Source organism: Gopherus flavomarginatus, chromosome 6, assembly GCF_025201925.1.
Source record: "Gopherus flavomarginatus isolate rGopFla2 chromosome 6, rGopFla2.mat.asm, whole genome shotgun sequence".
NCBI classification, from domain to species: Eukaryota; Metazoa; Chordata; order Testudines; family Testudinidae; genus Gopherus; species Gopherus flavomarginatus.
Window position 1 is genome coordinate 65,877,040 of NC_066622.1, and position 25,162 is coordinate 65,902,201.

At 45.1% G+C, this 25,162-nt stretch overlaps 1 protein-coding gene across 11 annotated transcripts in view; it reads right to left on the reverse strand.

Annotated features, from left to right (window-relative positions):
- NDST2 (N-deacetylase and N-sulfotransferase 2) overlaps positions 1-25,162 on the reverse strand; it is a 240,805-nt gene that overhangs the window by 64,101 nt on the left and 151,542 nt on the right. The window contains exon 4 of one of the 11 annotated variants that reach the window (XM_050960090.1): positions 17,531-17,599. The exons of 8 other annotated variants lie outside the window; for them this stretch is intronic. The gene's annotated coding sequence lies outside the window, so the exon portion shown is untranslated. Of the gene's footprint in view, positions 1-2,435; positions 2,588-17,199; positions 17,268-17,530; positions 17,600-25,162 lie in introns of those variants that run through there. 2 more of the 11 variants (XM_050960094.1, XM_050960093.1) reach the window with 2 other exon arrangements.

The following is a 25,162-nucleotide window of genomic DNA, read 5'->3' on the forward strand; positions in this document are numbered from 1 at the left end:
TATATGCCTCATTAATCCCCTTTGAGATCTTTGGATTTAAGGGGTTATAGAAAGGCAAAGTATGAGTATTCCTCCAGTGGCAATGGAGGGAAAGAACTCCACTGCAACAAGCACTGCTGCTCACTATCCAGAGACACATCAGATCCACAGCTCAGATGTCTTGTGCTGCTCTACTGTATTCCAGCAGCAGACATACACCGAATAGCCCTGGCATATTCCACCTTCTCCTCACCCTTCACCTACATTTAAAGTAGCAAGAAAACTGAGGCCAGAGGAGAAAACAGAAAATCACCTCTCATCTCCCATATATCCCCACTGTGGGGGATCATACAATATACCGTGAGAACCACATTTACTCAATTACAGTACTTGGAAAACAGCACCCCATCCATACCATCTCTATTCCAGTAACAGTCAGAGAAAACCTGCCCAGCATGAGGTCTCTGGCCTGGGTCCTAAACCCAGTGTCTTGTTCCCCAGGCCAGCAGCAGTGGGCTGTGACGCAGAAGGTGTGCACTTGGCCCATCAGGTGGTGTCAGCACTGTATGTTGTTGAACAGGAACTTCACTGGTTGATTAAAGAACATTGTTAATGGTCTTGGAATTAACTTCCATCTAATGTCCCTCGACCAGCAGGATGGCAGCTGCACTATGGAGTCCTGTGATGGGAGAGAAATCCTCCAGGAGAGCAATTTAGATCCTTCTCCCCAGAAAACCAACACTGAAGAATCTGTGATACAGTTACTCAAGGCTTTGCTTTCACTAATTTTAATCTCTATTCTTCATATACATTTATATGAATCTCTCTTTTGAAGCTTTCAAGTTACCAAACATTAATTTTAAAGCCTCTGGTTTTGCTCCTGACATGAAAATGAAGATTTAAACAGCTGTATGACAAAGCACTAGAAAACTTAATGTAGAGAACAATTCTGCCCTGGCCCTTGGGGGATCAACAAGCTCTAACCTGATTTTTACATTTTCCTTCTCTAATTTCTCTGGTTTTGAAAATGACTCCACCATTTACTGATTTCACTGCAATGTGTTCCTCCCCAGAGCACTCTGGTTACCCAGGACTAAGGTGACTGACTGAGAAAGGGTCAAGAGTGTGTTTACTTGTAGTACAAGTGAGTTTAATAGCCTAGGACAAGATGTGCAGTTACAGTAGGATCCCTGTCCTGTTCTGATGCACCGTGAGCCGCCAAGAAAATATCTGAACTCCACACTGGGCAATCAATCAGATTCCTCCTTTTATCCAGCACATTTTAGAACCTAAATTTAACCCAGTAGCAATCCAAGACAAAGCAACAGCCTATCAGCGAGGGGCAGAGAGGAGAAGGAGGAGGAGAGAGCTAACAAAGAGCTTTAATGGTCATGACAAGCCAAATCACCTAATGCAGTTACTGTACTGCAGCCTCTCCATCCCCTCTCCTGCAGCATGGCTCTTGCAGATGAAGATTTACTAAATCAACAGTCAAATGACAGTGCACAAAAGCAAGCTAGAGACAAGCTCCCTTGTACCTGCTAGAGTATAAATGACAATTGATGTGAAACACTACAAATGCTTTCCAACTCCCTACCTTTAAAAGGCGCATTTCAAAGTGAAGTGGGATCTCTCCAAGGTGTCCAGGAAGTTTGGTCTGATAACTCTGATAGCCAGCAAGCCAAGGAAACACACCAGAGAAAAAGGGGAAGTGAGGAAAAGCACAAGCCCTAGAGCAAATCTTCACAAAGACATAAGAAGCGAGCTAGCCCTTCCAGAAAAGGCAGCTGGGCTGCACAGCCGGTGGATGAGTGAACAGTCATTTGTAGCAGTGGCTCTTTTCTCTTCCCTTGGAGTTGCCAAAACCTCTCAAATCAGTTTGTGAACATGAGGACACTGGAATTTTACACACACACACACACACACACACACACACACACACACACACACACACACACACACACACACAAATGTAAATAAATCTACACTGAAAGTAAGACCTTCACTGCTGAGCATGATGAGCACTAGATAGATAGTAATCAGCATGCAAGGAAGACTGTCTGCAGCCACAGGTGAGCAAAGCAGGGTCCTATACAATAGAGGGTTCAACAGCACAGCTCTTTTCACCTCCTTTCACATCTCCTATCTGAAAAGCTTCCACCTTACTCTCTGAAATCCCAGAAATAAAGTAGGGATAGTGGTGTCCAGAGGAAGGCAGAGAGAAGCCTGGCATGAAGCTAGAGTGACCAGATGTCCCGATTTTATAGGGATAGTCCCGATTTTTGGGTCTTTTTCTTATATAGGCTCCTATTCCCCCCCCAAACCCCCATCCCGATTTTTCATACTTGCTGTCTGGTCACCCTGCATGAAACAGTCATCAGGCACTCCTGTGGAGTAGGGAATCACAGATTAAATTCCCTGTCTTTTTACACATACAGTACTGTGTATCTACTCACAGAAGGGCTTTGAACTCTGCTCGCACAGCAGCTGAGGCGATCTGGCGGCGGTTCAAAGCATTGCTCGCGAAGCCACTAAAGCTCCCCGTTGGTTCCGACACAGAACGAGATGCAAAGAATCCCACAGCCCCTCTGAGACAGCACAGCCTGGTGCTGCACCACTGGAAACGAGTTCGCCTTTTGTTTCAATGGGGAGAGAATCCGGAAGAGGAAAACGAAAAATGTAGTGCCAGAGAGAATGACAGCATGAAAAGCCACATCAATCAGATAAGGAGCGAGGGAGGGGTAGGGACGGGAGGAATGGAGCCCACACAGACAGCAGCGCCTGACACTCCAGTACACATTGATAGGTTGCTGAGGGAGTTTGTCTTTTGAAGTTGTTATGTGTTTATGCAGCCTACAGATATGAAGTTCACAAGGTGAGAAGTGCTAACCTAGGGAAATTTATTCACCAGTGGAAAATTATTCCTGTTGCCACACTGTAGCTTACAGCTTCACCCAAACCAATACCTGTTCAATGAACAAATCTCATAAAAAGAACAAATTTTCCATATGACATATGACCAACAAGCCTCCAGTCAAACATACTGAGGCCCTACTATAGGAATTTGGAGTACGGGAATAAACATGGTAAAAGGATCAATTCCTTGTGCACCAAAAGGGAGAAACAAATGTGGAGGGAAAAATCAGCACAAGAACAGGTTGTGCATGCACCATATCTAACCGTGTTTCACTAAAGCTCTGAGCCCCATTAAACAGGCCCATGATATACTGATATATGAGGGGGCCCTATTTTAAAATGGACTTAGAAATAAGAGTCTAGAGCAATGCAGGGGGAAGCAGGATGTGCTAAAGGAAACAATGGTTATGACTAGATGTAAAGCTCTGTATGTGCTGAAAGTTTTATTCTTTGATAGGCAGAGCATCAGGGCAAGGGGATTTCAGACAGGACAACATACTGGCATAGCTCTCTAGAGGTTAATTTAACAGCTAGCGATAGAGAGCACAGAACTAACACTTCAGTAATGAGACACCAAAATCTTACAATGAAGCGAAATAGAAGAATGCAGAGAAATCAGGGAACATTATGGAAGGATGTTAAAGTTAACATCACAGGAGGCCCAAGCCTGATTGATTTAGCTGATGCACTCTCTGTTAGCTGCAGACAGCATCTTTCAAGGTTTTTCCAACAGCTATGTTCAGTGCTAGGGCAAGAGACACTAGGGCCAGTTAGACTGTTTGGGTCACCACTCTGAATCCTGCACTTTGCAGGATGTCTCCCTCTCCTACACATACCAACATCTTGTATCCAAGTTGATCATGAGAAAGTGCAGGGATGGCACTTTGACCACCTCTGCTGGGATTCTTTTCCATTGTCTCACTGTTGGCTAGGACAAAGAGCGACAGCTTGAAGCTAAATGAGGAAAAGTTTAGGTAATATATTAGGACCAGACTATTTTCTGTTTGTTTTTTAATTCAATCCAGAGTGGGTTACCTATTACTTGTACATATTCTTTACTTCCTGTTCTATGCTGTTGTAATGCCATGCTGGGTGCTGTTTAATCCATGAGATAGCTGAATTTCAGTGGCATAGCAGGTTAAGTGATTCTTGTACATATAGTTTGAAAAGCACATTGGAGTCATTCAGGAAGAAAAGTACTATCTAGGTTACGAAGACATTATTGCCAAGCAGTGGATAAAAGACACGATGCCAATGATTTCAGAACTCAAGGACTAAATCCCTCAAAAGGAACAAATATAAGTTAAGAGGATATCCTAAACCTTTTTAAAAAACGTGTTCCACAGCTAAAAGTGAACACTATCTATTCTGCCATTGTGCTCCAAGTGTTTTCACTAATATGCCACCACCACTAAGCCCTGTTGTTTTACTCTGAAAGTTAAGTAGAGGCAATAAAACCATTAAGAGAGAGATATTCCTTTACACCTAACTAAATATGTTTCAATCTTAGCTTCAAGACACTGCTCCCATCTCCAGTGACTGACAATGAATTACTACCCTCCAAGTGATTGTACGCAAAAAAATTATGTTAAAATCTCTCAGCACTGCATTAATGGCACGGAAGTCAGCAAATTCACTGCAAACCTTTCCTGGCTCCACACTATTTAAGAACGATTTTCAGAAGAGCCAAGATTTCATTTGTTAGTTCTCTTTAAACTCTAGGGTACACTTCCCCCACGCCTACAGATTTATATAGATATAGGTTTGCTGAATACTCATTAACCATCTCTTTAATTCTATTCACTCGAGGAAGATTAGAGAAAGCCTTTAATGTTATTGTGTATCTGTCATAATGGCCAACTTCATGTTCAGTGCTGGAACTACAATTCCCAGCCTGCTCTCCAAAGACTAGATCCTTCTCAAAAAAGAGGCATGCTAGAAAGAAAGCCCCTTTCCCTTAAACGGTCACTTGGTTTGTCCCATACTTACTGCAAGTAAAGATGCGTTTAGGTCAGCAGCATCACCACCATTAAGCATCCTTGGGTGGACTGCACACTAAACTACCTTTCCATTTGCCTTATTCTGCTTTAGACATCAGGATCTTGGTATCAGGTAAATACCAGGATGTTCAAGGGATACTTGCCCTCTCTACGGTGCGGGAGTCGACGGAGCAGCCGACGGCCGTAGCCCAGCCTGTCCGCTTGCACCCGTGGATGGCATTGGCCTCTGGGGGTCCTGGTGGGGTGACCGTTCCCTCACTGGCTTCCTCTTCTTAGCGGGCACCAGAGATGGTGAGCAGTACCGCACTGAGGCCGACTTCCTATGACCTGACTCTGTCCGGTGCTGGGTTTTAGATGACTTGGGCTGGGCCCTAAGTCCTGATGCTGGTGCCGGGGTGCTCTTCACCGAGAAGACGTGCTGGGCACCGCCTCGGCCGGTTCCGGGTCCGAGGGTGGCAGCAGGGCAGCCTCCATGAGGAGGACTCTAAGTCTTTGAGCTCTGTCTTTGAGAGTTCTTGGGCGGAAGCCCTGCAGATAGAGAACCGGTCCTTTTGGTGGCTCTCTCTGAGGCACCTCAAACAAGCAGAGTGCAGGTCACTCTTAGCCCTCGTCCAGACTAACCCGCGGCATCGGCGGGTTAAAATCGATTGCTCGGGGATCGATATATCGCGTCTAGTCTGGACGCGGTGTATCGATCCCCGAGCGCGCTTACATCGATTCCGGAACTCCATCAATCCGAACGGAGTTCCGGAATCGACGCGGAGAGCCGCGGACATCGATGCCGCCCCGTCCAGACTGGTGAGTACCTCGATTTTAGAAATTCGACTTCAGCTACGTTATTCTCGTAGCTGAAGTTGCGTATCTAAAATCGATTTTATTTCCTAGTCTGGACGTGGCCTTAGGCATGAATTTCCCGCAGTCCTTGCAGAGTTTAAACCCGGGGGACCCGGGCATGCCCCAGCAGGCGACGAAAACGTGGCGGGGGGGACCTCCCAACTACCAAGAACTATATACAAATGACTAAGTAAACTAACCATGTACACAGACTATACACGAGGATAGGACACTGCTAACTTGCTATGCACAAGAGAAGTTCCAGCTAGCCGTCACCGGAGGTAAGAAGGAACTGAGGGCGTGGAGGGTCGGCGGGCCCCTTTATAGGGCGCCATAGTGGCGCCACTCCAGGGTGCGCCAGGGCCGACCCTACAGATACTGCTAGGGGAAAATCTTTCGGCTGGCGTGCATGCAGCACGCACACACACACCTGCTTGGAATGGACATGAACAACCACTCGAAGAAGCAGCTCAGATTTACAAGATAGGCCTTCTCCATACCTTCAAATGACCTATAGCCTCTATAGCGAGAGTTTTGATAAACCAGATATTTTAATCATTGCAGTGAGGGCTGAAGCAGGATCTCAGAGTTGTACAGTACATTAAGATAACATTGGGGAAAAGGAAGGTAAATCTCAATCCCCTCACAGGCTTGATACTCCAGCCAAACAAAAACCTCTCTCCAATCACTGAAGCAGTGATTTGCGAGAATCACTGAGAACTACAGAGGAGGTGTCTTCATTCTGGAGATGAAACCCATTTAACCCTTATCTATCCCCCTCTCTCTGGCTACCAATACTGAGCTTTAAAACGGAGAATTCCAGCTGACAGCAGTGAGTGCTGGGAAAGAGTATGTTACTGGCCTCTGCAACCCTCCAACACAAGCAAAGACCATCTTTATAAAACTATTACTGTGATGGTCCTGAACAGTACACCTGACATGTTGTGGCTCATTGCTGTGCAACAGCAAGTTGTGGGGATGTTTCGTTAATGATAGTTCTGAGTCCATCACAGCAGCTAACCCTGCATGCAGGCCCAGCCTGCAACTTCAGAATCCTTATTTAATCAGCACAGAAGCACCAGCAAGGTACATATGTTTGGGGTTAGTGACCTTGTTTGTAGCTAATCCAATCCTAGTAAATTAAACAAAAGGGAGCAAAACCCCATCCTCCCAAGTAAATCTCTTAATAGATATAGATTAAGATCTCGGCTTCACACCCCATGGAGTCCTGCTAATCCTCTCTCAGATGTCCCCTATGTTAATTGGGCTGTGCTGGCAACTTGTTTACATGGACTTTCAAAACGACTTTAAACAGAAAAGCAAACAGCCTCTTCCTGCCCTGTCTCCTTCCCTGCAATGCCGGCACACAGCTCACCAGCCAGCTTCAAAGGCAAAAACACTATGAGCATACTGGAATGGACCACAGGACAGCTCTGGAAACCTCTCTCAAGTCACTGGTTCCAATCCAGTCCTGGCAGCTAGTGATTGAAGATCAGCCACCTGATGGCACACTGGCAAGTGCTACATAGGACTGGTAGAGAATACAGGGTATTTTGTGGAAATATAGCCCATTCCTTGCAAAGAGAATCAATTTCAACCACTGATAATCAGCTGCTTCTCAATTTAAAGTCGGAAGTGTCTGTCAGAGTCACAACTTCCTAACAAAAACCAGAGAAGCTCAGTGACTCCCGACTTTGTCACTTGTGAAGGGAACAACTTGGAGGGGGAAAAAAGCAGAAGTTAAACAAAACCTTCTGAAGTAAGAGCACAGGCCACATCTAGACGTTGTCTTGAGGAGAACTGCCAGAGTCAATACTATTCTCCATGGCAACGTACTTTAATGTAACAGTCTATCCATTTACCAAAGAGAAAAATCACTAATTCTGGTAAGCAAGGTTAAAGGAGCAGGGTGAAGGATAAGAGTGGTGAGAGAGATCAGACAGACTACAAACAACACAGTAGTGAGCTTCCGTGTAAGACAATTTTCTTTCTGACGCAGATTTAGGCCTTGTCTACACATGGTTGTATTTGTGGTATTGGTAGGGTGCTAGTGATTCTGGACACAGTGTCATTACACTAGTAGCCAGACTCATGTTTATTTTCTTTTCAGTCTTTGAGAAGTTTTCCTGGTTCAGCCTTGAACACTTTGCTAGTAATCTACAGCCTTACCTGCCCAGGCTATGACAACCAGCCAGGAGCAAACGGCAAGTCAACAAAGGTTACAATAATCTGCCAAAATTGGGCTCTGACTCTCTCTCTCATACACACACACCAGTCCTATCTGTGCAAAGGGCCCCACCCCTAACTCTTAATTGTTTTGCTAGAGTTTACAGGTGAGAACAAAGCGAGACACAAGAAGGTTTAGCTGCAGCCAGTCAAATAAACCTTGGGTAAGAAATAGGTCCCAGGGACTGCAAGTGGAGAAAACTGAAATACCTTCTGTTTGGTGAAAGACAGTGAGGAGCAAACCTTTTTTTATGAACATTTATTTGGAAAAATACCAGCATCCACTGCTGTTCTCTCAAAGAAAGGGCTTAAGGTGAGTTCAATGTCTTCAACACACTCCCTGTGATAAATATAAAATTAAATTCTTAAGAATACATTTGGTTTTCAAATTAAAAATAAAAAGTCTGTGAAGGATGATCCGCGTTTCCAGATTTTCTCTTGAGGGTTCCCTTGTTTGCCCTCAATGCTGTGCCATCTACACATATCTTAGTCAAGGGCTTATAATCCTGGCAACCCACACAGGAGCAAATATCTTCTATTCTTCCTTTCAGGCAGACTTCTTGGATACTGCGCAAATACAGATCAGATATCCTTGCACCTCCCTCCATATTAAAAGGCGGAATCTGATTCCCTTACCTTCTCCCAAAAAGGCAGAGACTTGGACTTAGTATTCACTTCCCTGGGGCTTGCTGAGGGAGGAGGGAGAATTCCCCACCCTCTCTCCCAGCCTTGAGGGGGTAAAGATAGGAGTGAGTGTTTTGTCCACGGTTCTTCAATATTGTCTAGGTTTTTTGGTTCAAGGATTAATGAAGGAACCCAGTTTCTCTGTGTAAATTCTCCCTAGAATCAAGAGAAACTGTCCCAAGCACCACCTGGCCTCGGGAAGACAACAATTATATCCAATAATGCTTTAATGGCATGACAAGCCACACAAGTATTGCCAATATGCAAACAAGATAGACCCTGTAGGTACATATCAGAGGTAGATACTATCCACTCAATCTGAATAGGCTTGTTCTTTTTGTGGGACATTTTGGTAGATTTCCAGCTATATTGAATATTTATGAGAAATTTTGTGTGAGGAGTGCTTCACCCATGACAATATGAGTCAAACTCAATCATGTCCTATTGGCTGTCTTGTGAACAAAAGAGAGAAAGAAGAGTGAGTCTCTCTCATGGTACATCTACGCTGCAAGAAATCCCTCGCCGCAGTGAGTCTCAGAGCCCAGGTCACCTGACCTGGGTTTGCACTACGGGACTAAAAAAGCAATGTGGTCCTTCCCGCTTGCGCTGACACTCACTGCTGCGTGTTATGTGGGATTTTTGTTTTTTTGTAATACAGACCCTCAGGTCATTTACTGAACAGGGAATCAGGGGACTAGGAATGCAGAGCCTCCCAACAAAACAAAGCCCAGAATGGTTCTTGGGAGAGCATGAACGTTAATGAACACGATATTAAGGAGGCCAGTTTAAGAGGCTCAGATTCCTAAGGAAACACCTCTTTCCCTCTCTCAGGTCAAGTTACAAGTAACCCATCTCACTCCTCTTTGGACTAGAGGGCCTGTCTGATCGGTGACCATCACTCCTGGGGCGAGGAGGCTCATGTGCTCTCCCCATGTCACTGAACAGGCTGTTATAGCCTAGGTATCACTTCAATCGTTAGTACTTGTAGGTGGTGTGTGACAGGAAACAGCATGCTGATCAGTTTTCCATTTGTACGATCTGTACAGTTGAGATGGGGCAGTTGTGTAGTGGCTGCAGCAAGATGCAATCAATGGACACAATATCACTCATCTTTTGATGACTGGTGCATAGATCAGTTCTTTTTAGGGGGCTCTCACAATTATCCCTATTCTGTCCAAGCCTGTAAGAATGGCCCTGGAATGATCTTTGCAGCATAGCAAAGCTCGGTGCCTCAATCAGTATTCCAAATGCCAGTGCAGAAGCTGTAATGTGAAGAGCTGAATATGCTTTTCTAAACGTGTTTGAGCGCAGACCTGCACAAGCACGGCAACTTTATTTTCACACCATGCAAGAAGGTGAAAGAAAGGAGCCTGTATTACGTTCAGATGAGGGAGTAGAAGGGAAAATTGTCTTACTGGTAACTGTGTGTCACTCTTCTTCTTCCCTATCTCAGTACAGAAAGCACTCTCACAATGAATGGAGTAACAAATACTCTATTATCAGAGGGGTAGCCTTGTTAGTCTGGATCTGTAAAAGCAGCAAAGAATCCTGTGGCACCTTATAGACTAACAGATGTTTTGGAGCATGAGCTTTCGTGGGTGAATACCCACTTCATCACATGCATCTGACAAAGTGGGTATTCACCCACGAAAGCTCATGCTCCAAAACGTCTGTTAGTCTATAAGGTGCCACAGGATTCTTTGCTGCAAATACTCCATTATTATTTATGTTATCACAGCATCTAGGAGTCTCAGTCATGGACCAGGATGTCACTGTGCTAGGCGCTGTACATACAAACAACAAAAAGACAGCCCCCACCCCAAAGAGCTTACATTGTAACCACCAAACCACGAGAGTACATTCATTTCAAAGTATAGAGCAAGAAGGGTGATGAGGGCCACACATCAAACTACTACCTGATGTATTTAAGAGTGGGTGCTGCTGACATGGCATTTTCCATGCAGGGGCCTCACCTTTGGAATCCATTTCCTCCCTTTTTTCAAAAGAGCTCAGATTTGGTAACCTCCCAGAAAAGCTGCAGCCACCCACTTTGTGGTGATGCAAATTAATCGGGTGGGGTATATAATGGGTTTAGTTATGGATACCATGTGGGTAGCTTGCTTCAGATATTGCGCACAAGTAAACAACATGCATTAATACAACTAAATGTAAATGTACACATCTGGGAACAAAGAATGTCAGCCACACTTACAGGATGGCAGACTCTGGGAAGCAGTGATTCTGAAAAAGATTTGGGGGTCATGGTGGCTAATCAGCTGAATATCAGTGTGAAACTGGCCAAAACAAGTAATATGATCCTGGATGCATAAATAGGAGAATCTTGATTAGGAGTACAGAGGTTATTTTACCTTTCTATTTGGCACTGATGTAGCAGCTGCTGGAACCCAGTGTCCAGTTCTGGTGCCCTCAATTCAAGAAAGATGTTGATACATTGGAGAAGGTTCAGAGAAGAGCCATAAGAATGATTAAAGGATTAAAAGACACACATCTTACAGAGATAGTCTCAAGGAGATCAATCTATTCAACTGAACAAAGAAGGGTAAGGGGTGACTTGATTACAGTCTAAGTACCTGTATGGGGAACAAATACGTAATAATAGACTCTTCAATGATCCAACAGGTGCAAGTTGAAGCTAGACAAATTCAGACTGGAAATAAAGCGCAAATTTTTACTGGTGAGAATAATTAATCATTTGAACAATTTATCAAGGGGCGTGGTGGATTCTCCATCATTGATAATTTTTAAATACAGACTGGCTGTTTTTCTAAAAGATCGGCTCTAGGAATTATTTGGGGGGAAGTTCTATGGTCTGTGTCATACAGGAGATCAGACTAGATGATCATGATGGCCACTTCCGGCCTGGCTTTTCTTTAAACTGTGAAGTACTAAAAGTTTGAGATAGATTTATTGATATCAGTTTATCAGCACCGAACAGTCCTGTTTCCAGGAGTGTGTCCTCAATCATAATTGGCAAAAACTACCATTTTGTAGCTTGCATTCTTGTAGAGTTTCAAACCCATAAACAACTCAGATGCTCAAGATCTGGTTTTGCCCAAGTAGCAGTCGTTACCTCTGAGCATGTATGCAGCATGTCATCATGTAGAGGCCCCATTACACTGGTCTAAAATCATGTTGGGAGCACTTCAATGGTCCTGTGGGACATGGGATCTCCCTAGTGAGATTAGGTAAATCCCACAAAATTCAGGACAGGCTCCATATCCTGCCTCAGACAAAGAGGGGGAAGAACCAGTGGTTGCTATATGTATATTGTGTTCACCTGTTTACTAAAACCAGCAGGAAGGACAAAGAAAGAAATGCAGACAAGAGCTGGAAAAGGGCAAAATACAAGAGAAGTGGAAGTGGGTGGGCCAGTCCCTTTATTTCAACTATGACTAACTGCTTTTTTGCCTTCCCAACAGGAGATCCAGTCTGACAGTGCAGAATAGAGCCAGGCAATCCCACTGGAAAGCACAAGAAAGCAAGGACTGCCAAGGTTGCTGTAAAATAAAGTTTTTGGCATTATGTATTAGGTTTTCAGCTAGTCACAGTGTAACCATGGAGAGTGGCTGGTCTAGGTTTCTTCCTGCAGAGCATGTGTAGAATACATTAAATCACTGTTAACCAAAACAACAGAACAGGGATTGAGTTTATATGTGTTTAGCACAGGCAAAGCCTAGATCAACAGTGGTCCACTGACAAATCGGTAAAGACAAAACAGAACTAACAACTTGTAAAGTCTCTTCTTTCCCATCTGTCAAATGGATTCTGCCTTGGCAATCCAGCTGTACTCTGCAGCACAATGCCACGATGACTGTTTCCTCTTTTTGATTAAATATAGTGATTTAGAACAGCTCTTAATTTCCAGCAGCTTTCTTTTAACCCTGGACTTTTGATGGGACATGAAAAATGTTCTCTCTAACCCCAGTCCCCTTGGCCTTAGGAGTCAATGAAGAGAATGGTGTCATAACGGAAGATTACCTACCTAGCTCTAGAATCATCACCATCAATACATAAGGAGAACATTTCTCTTCCTGCAGCTGCTCTTCCAGTGATGTGCCACACGTGCTTAGGTACACAGCACTCCGCCAATGACAGTTTTATTCCCTGTCTCATTGAAAACACACACTTTCTTACTTATGAATGTAGTGACAAAGTATTTATGGAATCATAAACTTATTTTAGCCCAGAAAGGAGGCCTGATGGGTCACTCTGCCCCTCCTCCACCATCACATACTCTGTTCAGTTTATTCACATGGTGGTGTTGGGATTTGCCAAAGGAACCCTGCTTCTGCCACCATTCCTTATCCCCTAGAAATTCATTACTGGCACCAGAATTTCTGCTACACAGTTCAAGTTTACTCTTTTCCCTTACTGGTCCCTGCAGATTGCTCATGCACAGTTGACAGTAACATATACCAAATGAGTACTGAAGTCCCACAATTACCATCGAAACACCACTGGGCAAATACTGTGTGCAGTTAGGGGTTCCCAGGTAGTCCACAGTGTGTGGGCCTCGCCTTTCTCCTGCCTCTGCAGAATTAGTGGAGGAGGATACCCAGGTGCTCCTTTTCAAATGGATTAAGATGCTTTATTTAACCACCCCTGTCATAAACAGATAGTTAAGGGTTAATGTCTCTTTTACCTGTAAAGGGTTAACAAACGGAACCAAACACCTGACCAGGGGACCAATCAGGAGACAAGATACTTTCAAATCTCAGTGGAGGGAAGCCTTTGTTTGTGTTTTTTGGGTTTTGCTTTGTTCTCTCTGGGCTCTGAGAGTGACCACACGTACCTACAGGCTCTCTAATCTTCTATTCCAATTTAGCAAGTACAAAAGGTAGAAAGGCGGTTTAGTCTTTTTGATTGTTTTTGCTTTATTTGCAAATGTGTATCTGGCTGGTAGGGGTCTAATGTGTATTTGGCTAAAAGTATTTTAAATTGTATTTCCGCTGGAGGAGGCTTTTTTCTCCAGTTTCTATAAGCTGACAGACCCTGTAATATTCCATCTTGAATTTACAGTGATTTTCTTTATTCTTTTTTTCTTTTATTAAAAGTTTTGCTTTTAAGACTTGTCTGATTTTTCCCCTTGTTGAGACTCAAGGGAATTGAGTCTGTACTTAACAGGGAAGGAGAAGGGAGGGGGAGAGAAAGGGGGGGGAACCCACCTGAGTTCTCTGTGTTGTGATTCAAAGAGTTTGAATCACGGTGATCTCCTAGTGTACCCAGGGTGGGAAAGATCTGGGAGGAAGAAAGGAGAAAGGGGAATCCCTTTGTTTAGATTCACGGAGCTTGAATCTGTATCTCTCTCCAGGAGCCCAGGGAGAGAACACCTGGAGGGGAGGAGGGGGAAGGGAAATGGTTTATTCCCCTTTGTTGTGAGACTCAAGGAATTTGGTTCTTGGGGGTCCCCAGGGAAGGTTTTTGGGGTAGATCAGAGTTTATCAGGCATTCTACTCTAAGTCCTGATTGGTGGCAGCACTACAGGATCTAAGCTGGTAATTAAGCTTAGGGGAATTCATGTTAGTACTCAAATTTTGGACGCTAAGGTTCAGAATTGGGAATTATACTATGACAACCCCACTGTTCCCTATCACCCCACTTCTTGTACACTGAAACTCTGAAGTAAATACAAGCCACATGCCAGCCTACTCATTCCTCTCATGTCAGCCAGTCTAACTGTATATATTGGACCAGAACAGCATTATGCTATAGTCCCTTTGTTTCACTCTAAATTTCAGTGGCACTGAACCTGCTGTGATCCACTCATCTAAAGCAATCTGAGAGATCCATACTGCTGAGAACACTCATTATGCACTCTGAAGAACAGGCCATTCATGCAGGCTTCTCCAGCGCAGAGACAAGACCAAATCACCACGCACAGAACCTAGGAACGTCTGCAGAGAAACGAAGCTTTATGATCCTTGTTATAAACAGATCACAGGAACATGCATAACTGAGACATGACTGAACTATCTCTATTCTAGCACAGTATATAGCAGGGGTCGGCAACCTATGGCATGCGTGACAAAGGTGGCACATGAGCCAATTTTTGACAGCAAGCAGGTGAGCTGAGCCGCTCAGCCCACCGCCGTTCTGGGGTTCCCGCTGCTGGCCCCTTGCCAGCCAGGGTCCCACTCAGCACCCGCTGCAGGCCTGGGGGAAGGAACCCCAGGCTGGCAGAGGGCCGAGATCCCAGCTGGCAGGAGCCGGTGGTGGAAAGCCCAGAGAGGCGGCAGGCTGATCTGCTCAGCCTGTAGCCGCTCTGGGGTTCCCACTGCTGGCCCCTCACCAGCTGGGGTCCCCACCGCAGCCCCACACACCTTGCTTCCAGCGCAGGCCCCCTGCCAGGCAGGGTCCAGGCTTTGGCCCTGCTCAGCCCTACCAGCTGCCAGCTCCACTCACCTCAGCTGCTGATCTGGGGTACCAGCCACTGACCTCCTGCCAGCCGGTTATCAACTTATAACTCAGAAGCCTGTGTGCAGCTTAAAGTATCTAAATACGTGCCACTAGACATTGGAAAACTCAGCTAGGGCAAGGATCACACTAAACTAATAAGATCTGCATTTTAATTTAATTTGAAATAAAGCTTCTGAAACATTTTGAAAACCTTGTTTAGTTTACATATAACAGTAGTTTTGTTATATACTGTAGACATAGAGAGACCTTCTAAAAAACGTTAAAATGTATTAGCAGCACACGAAGCCTTAAATTAGAGTGTATGCATGAAGACTCAGCACACCACTGCTGAAAGGTTGCCAACCCCTGGTATATAGGAACTTCTACCACTCACAGACTTTAAGGTCAGAAGGCATCATGGTGATCATGTAGTCTGACCTCCTGCACATTGCAGGCCACAGAATTTCACCCTCATCTGTAGTAACTCGGAGCCCTCCCCATCTAGCGTTCCATCAAGAGCCGTTGGGAATTTTTGCTACTGGCAGTCGCCGATCGGCCACATGCCATTGTAGCAGTCCCATAGTACCATTCTCTCCATAAACCTATCAAGCTCAGTCTTGAAGCCATTTAAGTTTTTTGCCGCCAGCCTCCCCTTGGAAGGCTGTTCCACAATTTCACTCCTCTGATGGTTAGAAACATTCATCTAATTTTGAGCCTAAACTTGTTGATGGCTAGTTTATAGCCATTTGTTCTTGTGTCCACATTGACACTTAACTTAAAAAAATCCCTCTCCCTCCCTGGTATTTATTCCTCTGATGTATTCATTGAGAGCAATCATATCTCCCTTCACCTTAGTTTAGTTAGGCTAAACAAGCCAAGCTCTTTGGGTCTCCTCTCATAAGGTAGGGTTTCCATTCTTTGGATCAGCCTAGCAGCCCTTCTCTGCACCTGTTCCAGTTTGAATTCATCCTTCTTAAACATGGGAGACAAGAACTGCACACAATATTTCAGATGAGGTCACTAACATACGACTGTCCCTTTCCAAGTACTACAGCACCTGAAAACCTGTAAATATCAAAGGCCTGATCCAAAGCCTATTGATTTTAACGAAGATTTCTACGGGACTTCAGTGGGCTTTGAATCAGGCTGCAAGACAGGACTGGTGCAACGCTACTGCACTACAATTCAACACCCAGGCACAAACTCACCACTCCCACTACATCACTGAAATGGGTCACAGGGCTCCTTTAGCATCACTCTTCCACACAGAAGACAATCTTTATTGCCATATACTTTGACTGTTTCTTTGCTTTAACCCCTAGCAATGTATCTGCTGGACAATCAGAGGAGCAACTCCATTCCTATGGACCCCAAATCAGAATTCAACACATATATTTTATACTAATAACATTTTATCAAAGTATTAATTAAATGTTAACGTGCTAACTTGAGACCATGGGTGGAGACATTATGTAACCTGTTAACCATTGGCTACTGTGCTATCTTGTCTTGCTGAAAAACCTATCCCGGGGTGTGAAACTGACTACCCCGTCACTTTCCCCCGCTCATGGAAAAGCTATATATTCTATTGTAATCAATTGATTGACAGTGTCTCTGAGCCTAATAAGCAAGGTGACGCTCCGCCAGCACTGTGTGGAATAAACTCCTATGCTTGACCTCTACACAGGGTGGATTTATGTCCTTCAATTCCTGCAGACAGAAGTTCAAGAGAAAACAAGAGACCTTCCCTTCAGCACAGGATTTAGAGGAACACAATGCCACTGTTTACTTTTATGGTAGCTCCTAGAGGTCTAAATCAGGATTGGAGCCCTGCTGTGCTGGGACCTGTTCAAACACAGCAGACATGGTCCCTGAAGAGGGATCTTACAGCTGTTAGGCATGGTGCCATGGAGGGGTAAGAAATCTTCCTTGCAGCTGTAAATTTGTAGGAGCATTTTAGCCATCTACCCCCATCCTTCCAGTTCTTATTCTGTCTCATCCAAGTCAGAGTTACTGGATATTGAACAACATTGCCCAGAATTCTGCACACAAGGGTTGCATGTATCAATTCCATTGGAATAAAATGTTTAGCAACAAGTAAAGAGCCTTCCTCCCCCAACCTTTCCTGATACAGAATGCCCACCTCGCTCAGCAGTTGTGTCAGAAATTCCCTTCTCACCCAATTTGCCTCTCTTCCCATCATACACTGACAACAGTGCTAATGAGGGCAAACAATGTGAAACTGTTTCCTCTCTAAGCTATTCTGCACAGCGGAGAACCACTTACAAGTGCGCCTTTTCATTCTTATTGGCTCAATACAAATCCAACCCTCTTCCTCTCAAGCTGCTCCCAGTCCCCAATCTCGTATTTTGACATGAGAACACTTAAAAACTGGAATTCTGAGTAGCCTTATCTTAGCCCCATAATCAAACCAGGGTATCAGCACAGAGTGAGTCAAAACACTCCAAACTCACCTCAAGACAGTCTGAAGAAGGGAAGCTGCTCCATAGATTTTGTGCTCTCAATGTCACAAACAATTTTCTCTGTTAAATTAAATCAGAGAAACAAGGTTTCAAAGGGTATTTCTCTCTTCCTTTCCTGAAAGTCAGCTCTCAGCAGTGTTTGTAAATATTTGCTTAGCAGGAGCACCTTCGCTCTTCAGAATCCAGGTAATGATTACATTACAGTAACCGTGCTATGAGGACAGAATGAGGCAATGAAAAGTCTTGCTGGCACCGGACAGGCTTCCCAGGCAGTGAAGTACAGTTGCACTTCAGTGGGCAGGATTGTGGAACACAGAGTGAGAACACATAGAGGAGGAGCTGAGAAATGACAAACACTGAAGAAACAAGGGACCCAGGGTCAGAGGAAAAATACAAAGAACAAAGAGGGCAGTAGGGGAGGAGGAAAGTGGTGTGAGCTGGGAGGCTGGCAAAGAAACTGGGGAGAGCTAAGAAATCTAATGAGATTTTTCACATTCTGTCCATTAAATACAGTGCTACCTTTAACATGGTCTGTAAATCAATCTTCAAGGTTCCACTCTTTTTATTTTGGCCACACCTAATTCAGTTCAATAGGCTTTCTTGGCATGACAAGCTATAAACATGTTCATAATGAGTAAGAAAGAGTCAGACCCATATGATAAATATCAGGGCAGGTGTGACCAACCCAGATCAGGTTACACCCCTGCTCCACCTGATTACCAGTTCAGTTTTCAAACAGATAAAGACAAGAAGCTGCATTGTGAAGCTAATTTAATCTCAGGAAATTTCTGTGTATAATAAAGGGGTGACCAAAAAGAAAGCACTCGACAGAGGCTGGCTGTGTCTACACTACAGCTTATGTTGGTATATATTATGTCACTTAGGGATGCGAATAAGCCATCCCATGAGCAACATAAGTTACACCGACTTAAGTGCCGGTGTGGACCGCACTATGTTAGCAGGAGCACTCCTCCTGCTGACATAGATACCACTGCTTGTAGTGGCTGGAGTAATTAAAGCCTTGTCTACACTATAGAGTTTTGTCTACAAAAGGCAGCTTTTGTTGACCAAACAGTAAATGCGTACACATTGCGATGCGACTTCTGACGGCAAAAATGCCCTGTTTTGGTGACAAAATAAAACCACCTCGACGAGACACATAAGGCTTTCCGTGCAAAATTTTTGTCGCCAAAGTGCCAGTGTAGACACCACACTTGATTTAATCACTTTAATTGGCCTCCAGGCGTCCCACAATGCCCATCCTGACCATTCTGGTCAGCAGTCTGAACTCCGCTGCCCTGCAGCCGGGTAAACAACCATCCACCCTCCACCCTCCCCCTTAGAAGCCCCAGGAATTTTTGAAATTCCATTTCCTGTTGGCTCATCGCATCTTCCCAGGTGACCATGGCAGGTTATCGCACCAAATGCTCTCTCGCTTGTACCACTGCAGATCACTGGAGCTGCTCAGTATTTGGAGAGAGAAGTCTGTGCAGTCCTAGCTTGAGCTGTAGGAATTTTGATACCTATGGGCAGATTTCTTGAGGCTTGCGCAAAAAGGGCTATGATCGTGACACACTGTAGTGCAGAGAGAAGATAAAAGGAGCTGAGGCAGGCGTACCATAAGGCGAGGGAGGCAAAACGTCGCTCCGGTGCTGCACTTAAGACCTGCAAGTTCTATAAGGAGCTGGATGCTATCCTCAGTGGCAACCCCTCTTCCAATGCCAAGAGACCCATGGATACTTTGGCTGGCCTGGACCCAGCGGAAAGAGGACCTAACCCGGAGCACAAAGTCATTGATGAAGAGGTGGAGTCAGACAACGAAGTGGAGCTCCTGGCGGGGTCACCTGGTGGGACAGGCAGCCAGGAATTGTTCAGCATTCCGTAAGTGTCTAGCTAGTCTCAGCAGTTGCTCTCTGGCAAGCAAGATGCAGTAGAGGAGACACCTGGTAAGTGGCTGTGGTTTATGTAATGTACAGGTGAGTTCAGGGTCTAGAAATGTGGAAAGCTATCTGTGTTTCTGTGAGCTGGATATTTCCCTGTGTAGCTAATCAGTAGGGCAGAATAGGGTGTTGATGCACACTGAGATCTCACAGGAATCCTCCAGACTTTTGTACTGGTGACCCCTTTCACACAGCAAGCCTCTGAGTGCACCACCCCCCTATACATTAAAAACACTTTTTTATATATTTAACACCATTATAAATGCTGGAGGCAAAGCCGGGTTTGGGATGGAGGTTGACAGCTCGTGACCTCTCATGTAATAACCTCGTGACCCCCAGAGGGGTCCTGACCCCCAGTTTGAGAACCCCTGCTCCATAGAGATCTCTAGAAAAGTTTCCTGGAGGTACTCAGCAATCCTCTGCTGAAGGTTCCTTGGCAGAGCTGCTTTGTTCCTTCCCCCATTGCAGGAAATTGTCCTGCATCATTCAGCAATCACTTGTGCAGGGACCAAAGCAGCACACAGACAAGTAGCATAGGGACCAGAGCGGAAGCCACAAGCATACAGTAGATGTACCCTCATTTATCTGCTTACCCTCAGCAGTGACATATCTGCTACAATGACCCCGCCTGTGAAAAAGTGTGAGAGAACTTTCCATTTTTTCCCCTACTCAGCTTAAATGCAACGCTTGCAAAGTGAGTGCTCTTTTCCCCATGTAGAGCACCCCCGCCACCAACACTCACCATGCTTTGAATGTTCACAGAGATGTGTGCTTGTCGAGGGTGAGTGAGAAAGTGATTGTTATGTTACAAAAGGTGTATTTTACTGAAATGTTTCAATGTTGTGTGTGAACTTAATCATGCTTCTGTGCATTGTTCCTTCTGCTTCGGCAGATGTGGCCTTCAGGAACACCCACACACACCAGCCAACCATCTCCACTAGATAAGAAAGCACCCAAGATGGAGCAAAGACGACATGTTCCGGGACATACTGCACTTCTCCAATGAACAGAAAAGAGAACACAAGGAGTGGAGGGAAGCTGAAAGACAGGGCAGAAAAGAAAACCAGGAGTTTGTTAAGGATGCTACTGAGCAGACGATTGAAGTCATGGAGGAGCAAACGCAGATGCTGAAGTCCTTAATAATGCTGCAGACTGAGCAAATGCGTGCCTCCCTTTCCCTGCAGCACATTCAGAATTCTTTTCTATATGCTTCCAAACTCCACTCACACAGTCCTTTCCGCTTTCTGGGACTTCTCAGTTTCCCTATCATCCCACTCCTTCGGACAACTTTCACAATCATAACTGGACCTACACACTGCTCTGAAAGTCTTCCCTCCACTGGTACCTCCTTTCCCACCAAGCATCTCTGTGTATGTGAGTGTTGTTTCTTGTGCAATAAAAGCTAAGTTTTTGAATGGTAACATCTTTATTTGTTTCCTACAAATGGAGAAAGCAGGCACTACCAATACATACACAGGCAGTTTAATCATTTGCTTACTGAATGTAAGGCCCCAGATGTCACCATTGCTTCCTAGAAAAACTATATGTAATGTAACATTGCAGCAGCAATCACAGAGATGTACATTACTGGTTCTCATTTTCAAAGTGTTGCCTCAAACTCTCCCTGATTCGAATTGCCCTCCTCTGGGCCCATCTGATAGCCCTGGTATCTGGCTGCTCAAAATCAGCAGCCAAGCGGTCTGCCTCAATATTCCAGCTCTGAGCAAACCTTTCACCTTTAGCATCACAAAGATTATGCAACCTACAACATGCAGCTATGACCATGGGAATATTATCCGCACCGAGGTCTAACCTGCCATAAAGGTGTCACCAGCGCACCTTTAATCTGTCAAAGGCACATTCAACTGTCATCCGGCACCTACTCAGCCTGTTGCTGAACTGCTCCTTATTGCTGTCCAGGTTTCCCGTGTAAGGCTTCATGAGCCATGACTGTAAGGGGTACACCGGGTCTCCCAGGATCACTATGGGCATTTCAACATCCCCCACTGTAATCTTCTGGTCTGGAAAGAAAGTCCCTGCTTGCAGTTTTCTACACAGGTCGGTGTTCCTGAAGATGCATGCGTCATGCACCTCCTCAGACCTCCCCTGCATTGATGTCAGTGAAATGCCCATGGTGATCCACAAGCACCTGCAACACCATGGAGAGGTACCCCTTCCTGTTGATGTACTGCGTCGCAAGGTGTCTGGTGCCAAAATTGGAACGGGTGTGCCATCTATCACCCCTCCACAGTTAGGGAAGCCCATTTCTGCAAGGCCGTCCACTATTTCAAGCACATTTCCCAGAGTCCTTCACAGCAGGATGCGATTTATTGCCCTGCACACTTGCATTAACGCACCCCCAACGGTCGACTTCCCCACTCCAAATTGATTTGCAACCAACCAGTAGCAGTGTGGAGTCGCCAGTTTCCACACAGCCATTGCCACACGCTTCTCTACCAACAGAGCAGCTCTCATTCTGGTGTCCTTGAGCCGCAGTGCTGGGGTGAGCTCCACACATAGTTCCAGGAAGGTGGCTTTCCACATCCAAAAGCTCTGTAGCCACTGCTCACCATCCCACACCTGCATGTGGATATGATCCCACCATTCTGTGCTTGTTTCCCGGGCCCAAAAGTGACAATCCACCCTATGCACCTGCTCTGTGAATGCCAAAAGCAATCTAAAATTACTCCTATCCATATCACACAGAATGTCAGGCAACTAGGAGTCTTCTTCAGTTAAGAATTTTGCGATTAACTGCATAGACATCCGCAAAGTTTTCATGAGCTATCAAAGCACAGGAGAACAGTGCAGGATCCATCTCTTCACACAGAGATGGCAGGGTGAACAGCAAACAAGGGCTGTTGAAAAATGTCGCAAAAGAAAGCTGGAAGCCCATGGAACGCTGGGACAGAAAGCAATGCATTGATCCGCTCCACCTTCCCACAAGACCTAGTGGCAGAAGATGTCAAGCTGGACTGTGGGATAGGTACCCATAGTGCATTGCTCACACTGTCGATGCTAGTGCCCCACATGTGGACACACTCTACCGACAGAGGCAGTGAGTGTGAACATGCAATACCGATTTTAAGAATAGTGGTTTGAGTGTCAACATAACTTTTGTTGACAAAACTTTACAATGTAGACAAGGCCTAAGTCGACAGGAGAACTCTCTCCATTCAGCTTACAGCGTCTGCACTAGCAGCACTGCAGCTGCACTGCTGTAAGCTCTGTAGTGTAGCAATAGCCAGAGTAACTCAAGCAGAGAGGGAGCAGGGTTATTTACTGCAGCTGCTGGCCACCCAGCCTTCCTAGAGCAAGGGCTCCTACTTCAACAGGGCATCAAGAGCTGAGGGGCGCTGTGCTGAAAAGATGTGCTTTCCACTAGGTACTGATTCCAGACTAAAGCAGAAGCTCTGCCCTTGGTGCTGACCAGCCCAATGGAGGTGTTAAATAAACTTTAATATCTAATATCTATTTAATATCTCTAAAGCCAATTAGTAAACAAATAAGCAATCAGACTTGCAACAGACCAAGTGCATCTACCTTTATTAGGCTGGCTCTTGCCTTGGGACTTCTACGCAGCATGTTTCTGGAAAGGGCATTACAGCCTCCTCTAATAATCAATATTATTGACATTGATACTGCAGTACTGCCAAGAGGCCTCTGCCATGTCAGGGCCCTCTGTAGGAGGCACTGCACAGTCACAAAGCAAATGATAGTCCCTACCTCCAGGAGATTAGGATGCAGGCGTCTTCCTCCGAAGCACTGCTACTGGCTTCAGAGGCAGGATCCCGACTAGCTGGATCCCCAGTCTAATCCACTCTAGCACTTCTCGTGTTCTATGAACAATTAACATTTCAAAATGCTAAAGGGAGTGGAATCTAACTCTCTGGCAGTATATGAGGCTCGGAGAGTCAGCCAGCAGCCAAGGGCATCGCCATCATGCTCCAGAGTGGATCATAGCAGCAGATGACACATGCTGAGATTATAGTTTATTTTTCAACTTATTTTAAAAAGTGACTCTCTGGCATGTGCAAATGCTAAAACAAAGCTCACTAACAATGTAAATTGCCTCCTTCCTCCATGTCACAACCCCCTTCTTACTCTGTCCCCCACATTCTGTGAAGACATCTCAATACAACACACCTTCCCTCCTTCCCCCAGGAGATGTCCAGAAGATGGAAAGTGTATTGGCAAGGGGGATTCAATTGTGATCACTGTAGAGGCCTCAGAGATGAGAGCAGGGAACTTGCACCATGCATGGGGGGCATGTGAAAGAGGCATGGAGGGAATTACACGAGAAGCTGACAAGCTGGCAGGCAACATTGGAAAGATGTGCAGAATAGAGGTGAAAGCGGTAACGTGAAGCTTGACGAAGCAGGATAGATGGGGAAGGGCAGAGTTACATGGAAGGTGGTGATGTGATAGTGAATGGGTAGCCAGTAACAAGATTGAGAGAGGAGTAATGTGATCAAAGTGATGGGCTATTTCACTGCTGGAATACTCTCAGGCCATATCTACACTGCAGATGCTATAGCAGCATTTTTCCATCGTCCTAGTTGCATCTACACTGCGTGTTAGGTCGGCCTATTGATGGCACTCAAGGATGTGGATTTTTTTCACACACTTTAACACCGTAGCTATGTCAACTTAAGTTTTAAGTGTAGACCAAGTCTCAGAGTTGATCAAACCTGGGTTTTCCTGTAAACTTTCCCTTTTAATGAGCTTTATGACTGAGCGTGTTATTAAGAGCATCAGAAGATTACCTTCTGCCATGCTACTTGCAGAGAACTGACTTGACTCGTGAATAAATTATTTATCATTGTTCCCTTGCCCCCTTCTCTTGGTGCGCTCATCTGCCTGGCTTTAGATTGTGAGCAGGGACCATACTGCTGGAGTGTTTTTGAAAGCCCCTAAAGTATATTCAGTGCTACCAGAACTAATAATAGCAGATAGACAACAGCTTCCAAACTCTCAGGAGAGGAAGTAGCAACTCACTCCCTCCTGGAGGCCCTAGGAAGTTCACCAGTGTAACAACAAGACGACACCTGCTCAGTACACATTTTGACAAGTCATTTTGGAAAGCAGGTAAATACTGCCATTAAGCACATCTCTTCTTGTGTTTGGGTTAAGTTATCAATTCAATAGCACAAACAACAGACAGAGAGCTCTCGCAGTTAACAGAAACTTGGCCAAATTGCCTATTCCAAGCAGAAGCTCAAAGGTTCTTGTTAGTCAGTAGATATGTGCTGTGGGCACTTGATAAAGAATGGCCCTATGGATTTGTATTACCTAGTGATTTTTAAAAAGCCAACACATTAGTCACACAAGAAGTTTCACATTGCATATTACTCCAGAAAAGAGACAAAGCTGGCGTGCAACAGATGCTCTGGGGAGTGCGTGTGGCTTATCTGTGAATGTGTGTGGTCCTAACAGTGCAGTCCTCCACCACTATGATACAAACAGCTTTCCTGAAATCTAGAAGGGTGCTAAGTTTTTTTACGTATAGAAATCTTAATATTTACACTGATCAAATAAAACAAGGTCCACCTGGCCCAGAGAGTAGATTTCACATGGGAGCCCAAGTGCAGGTAGCTGATCCCAGAAGGATTTCATCCTCAATCTGGACAAGCAAGCCAAATAAAACTAGAGAGGTAAGAATGCCACTTTATAGAGCCCTGTA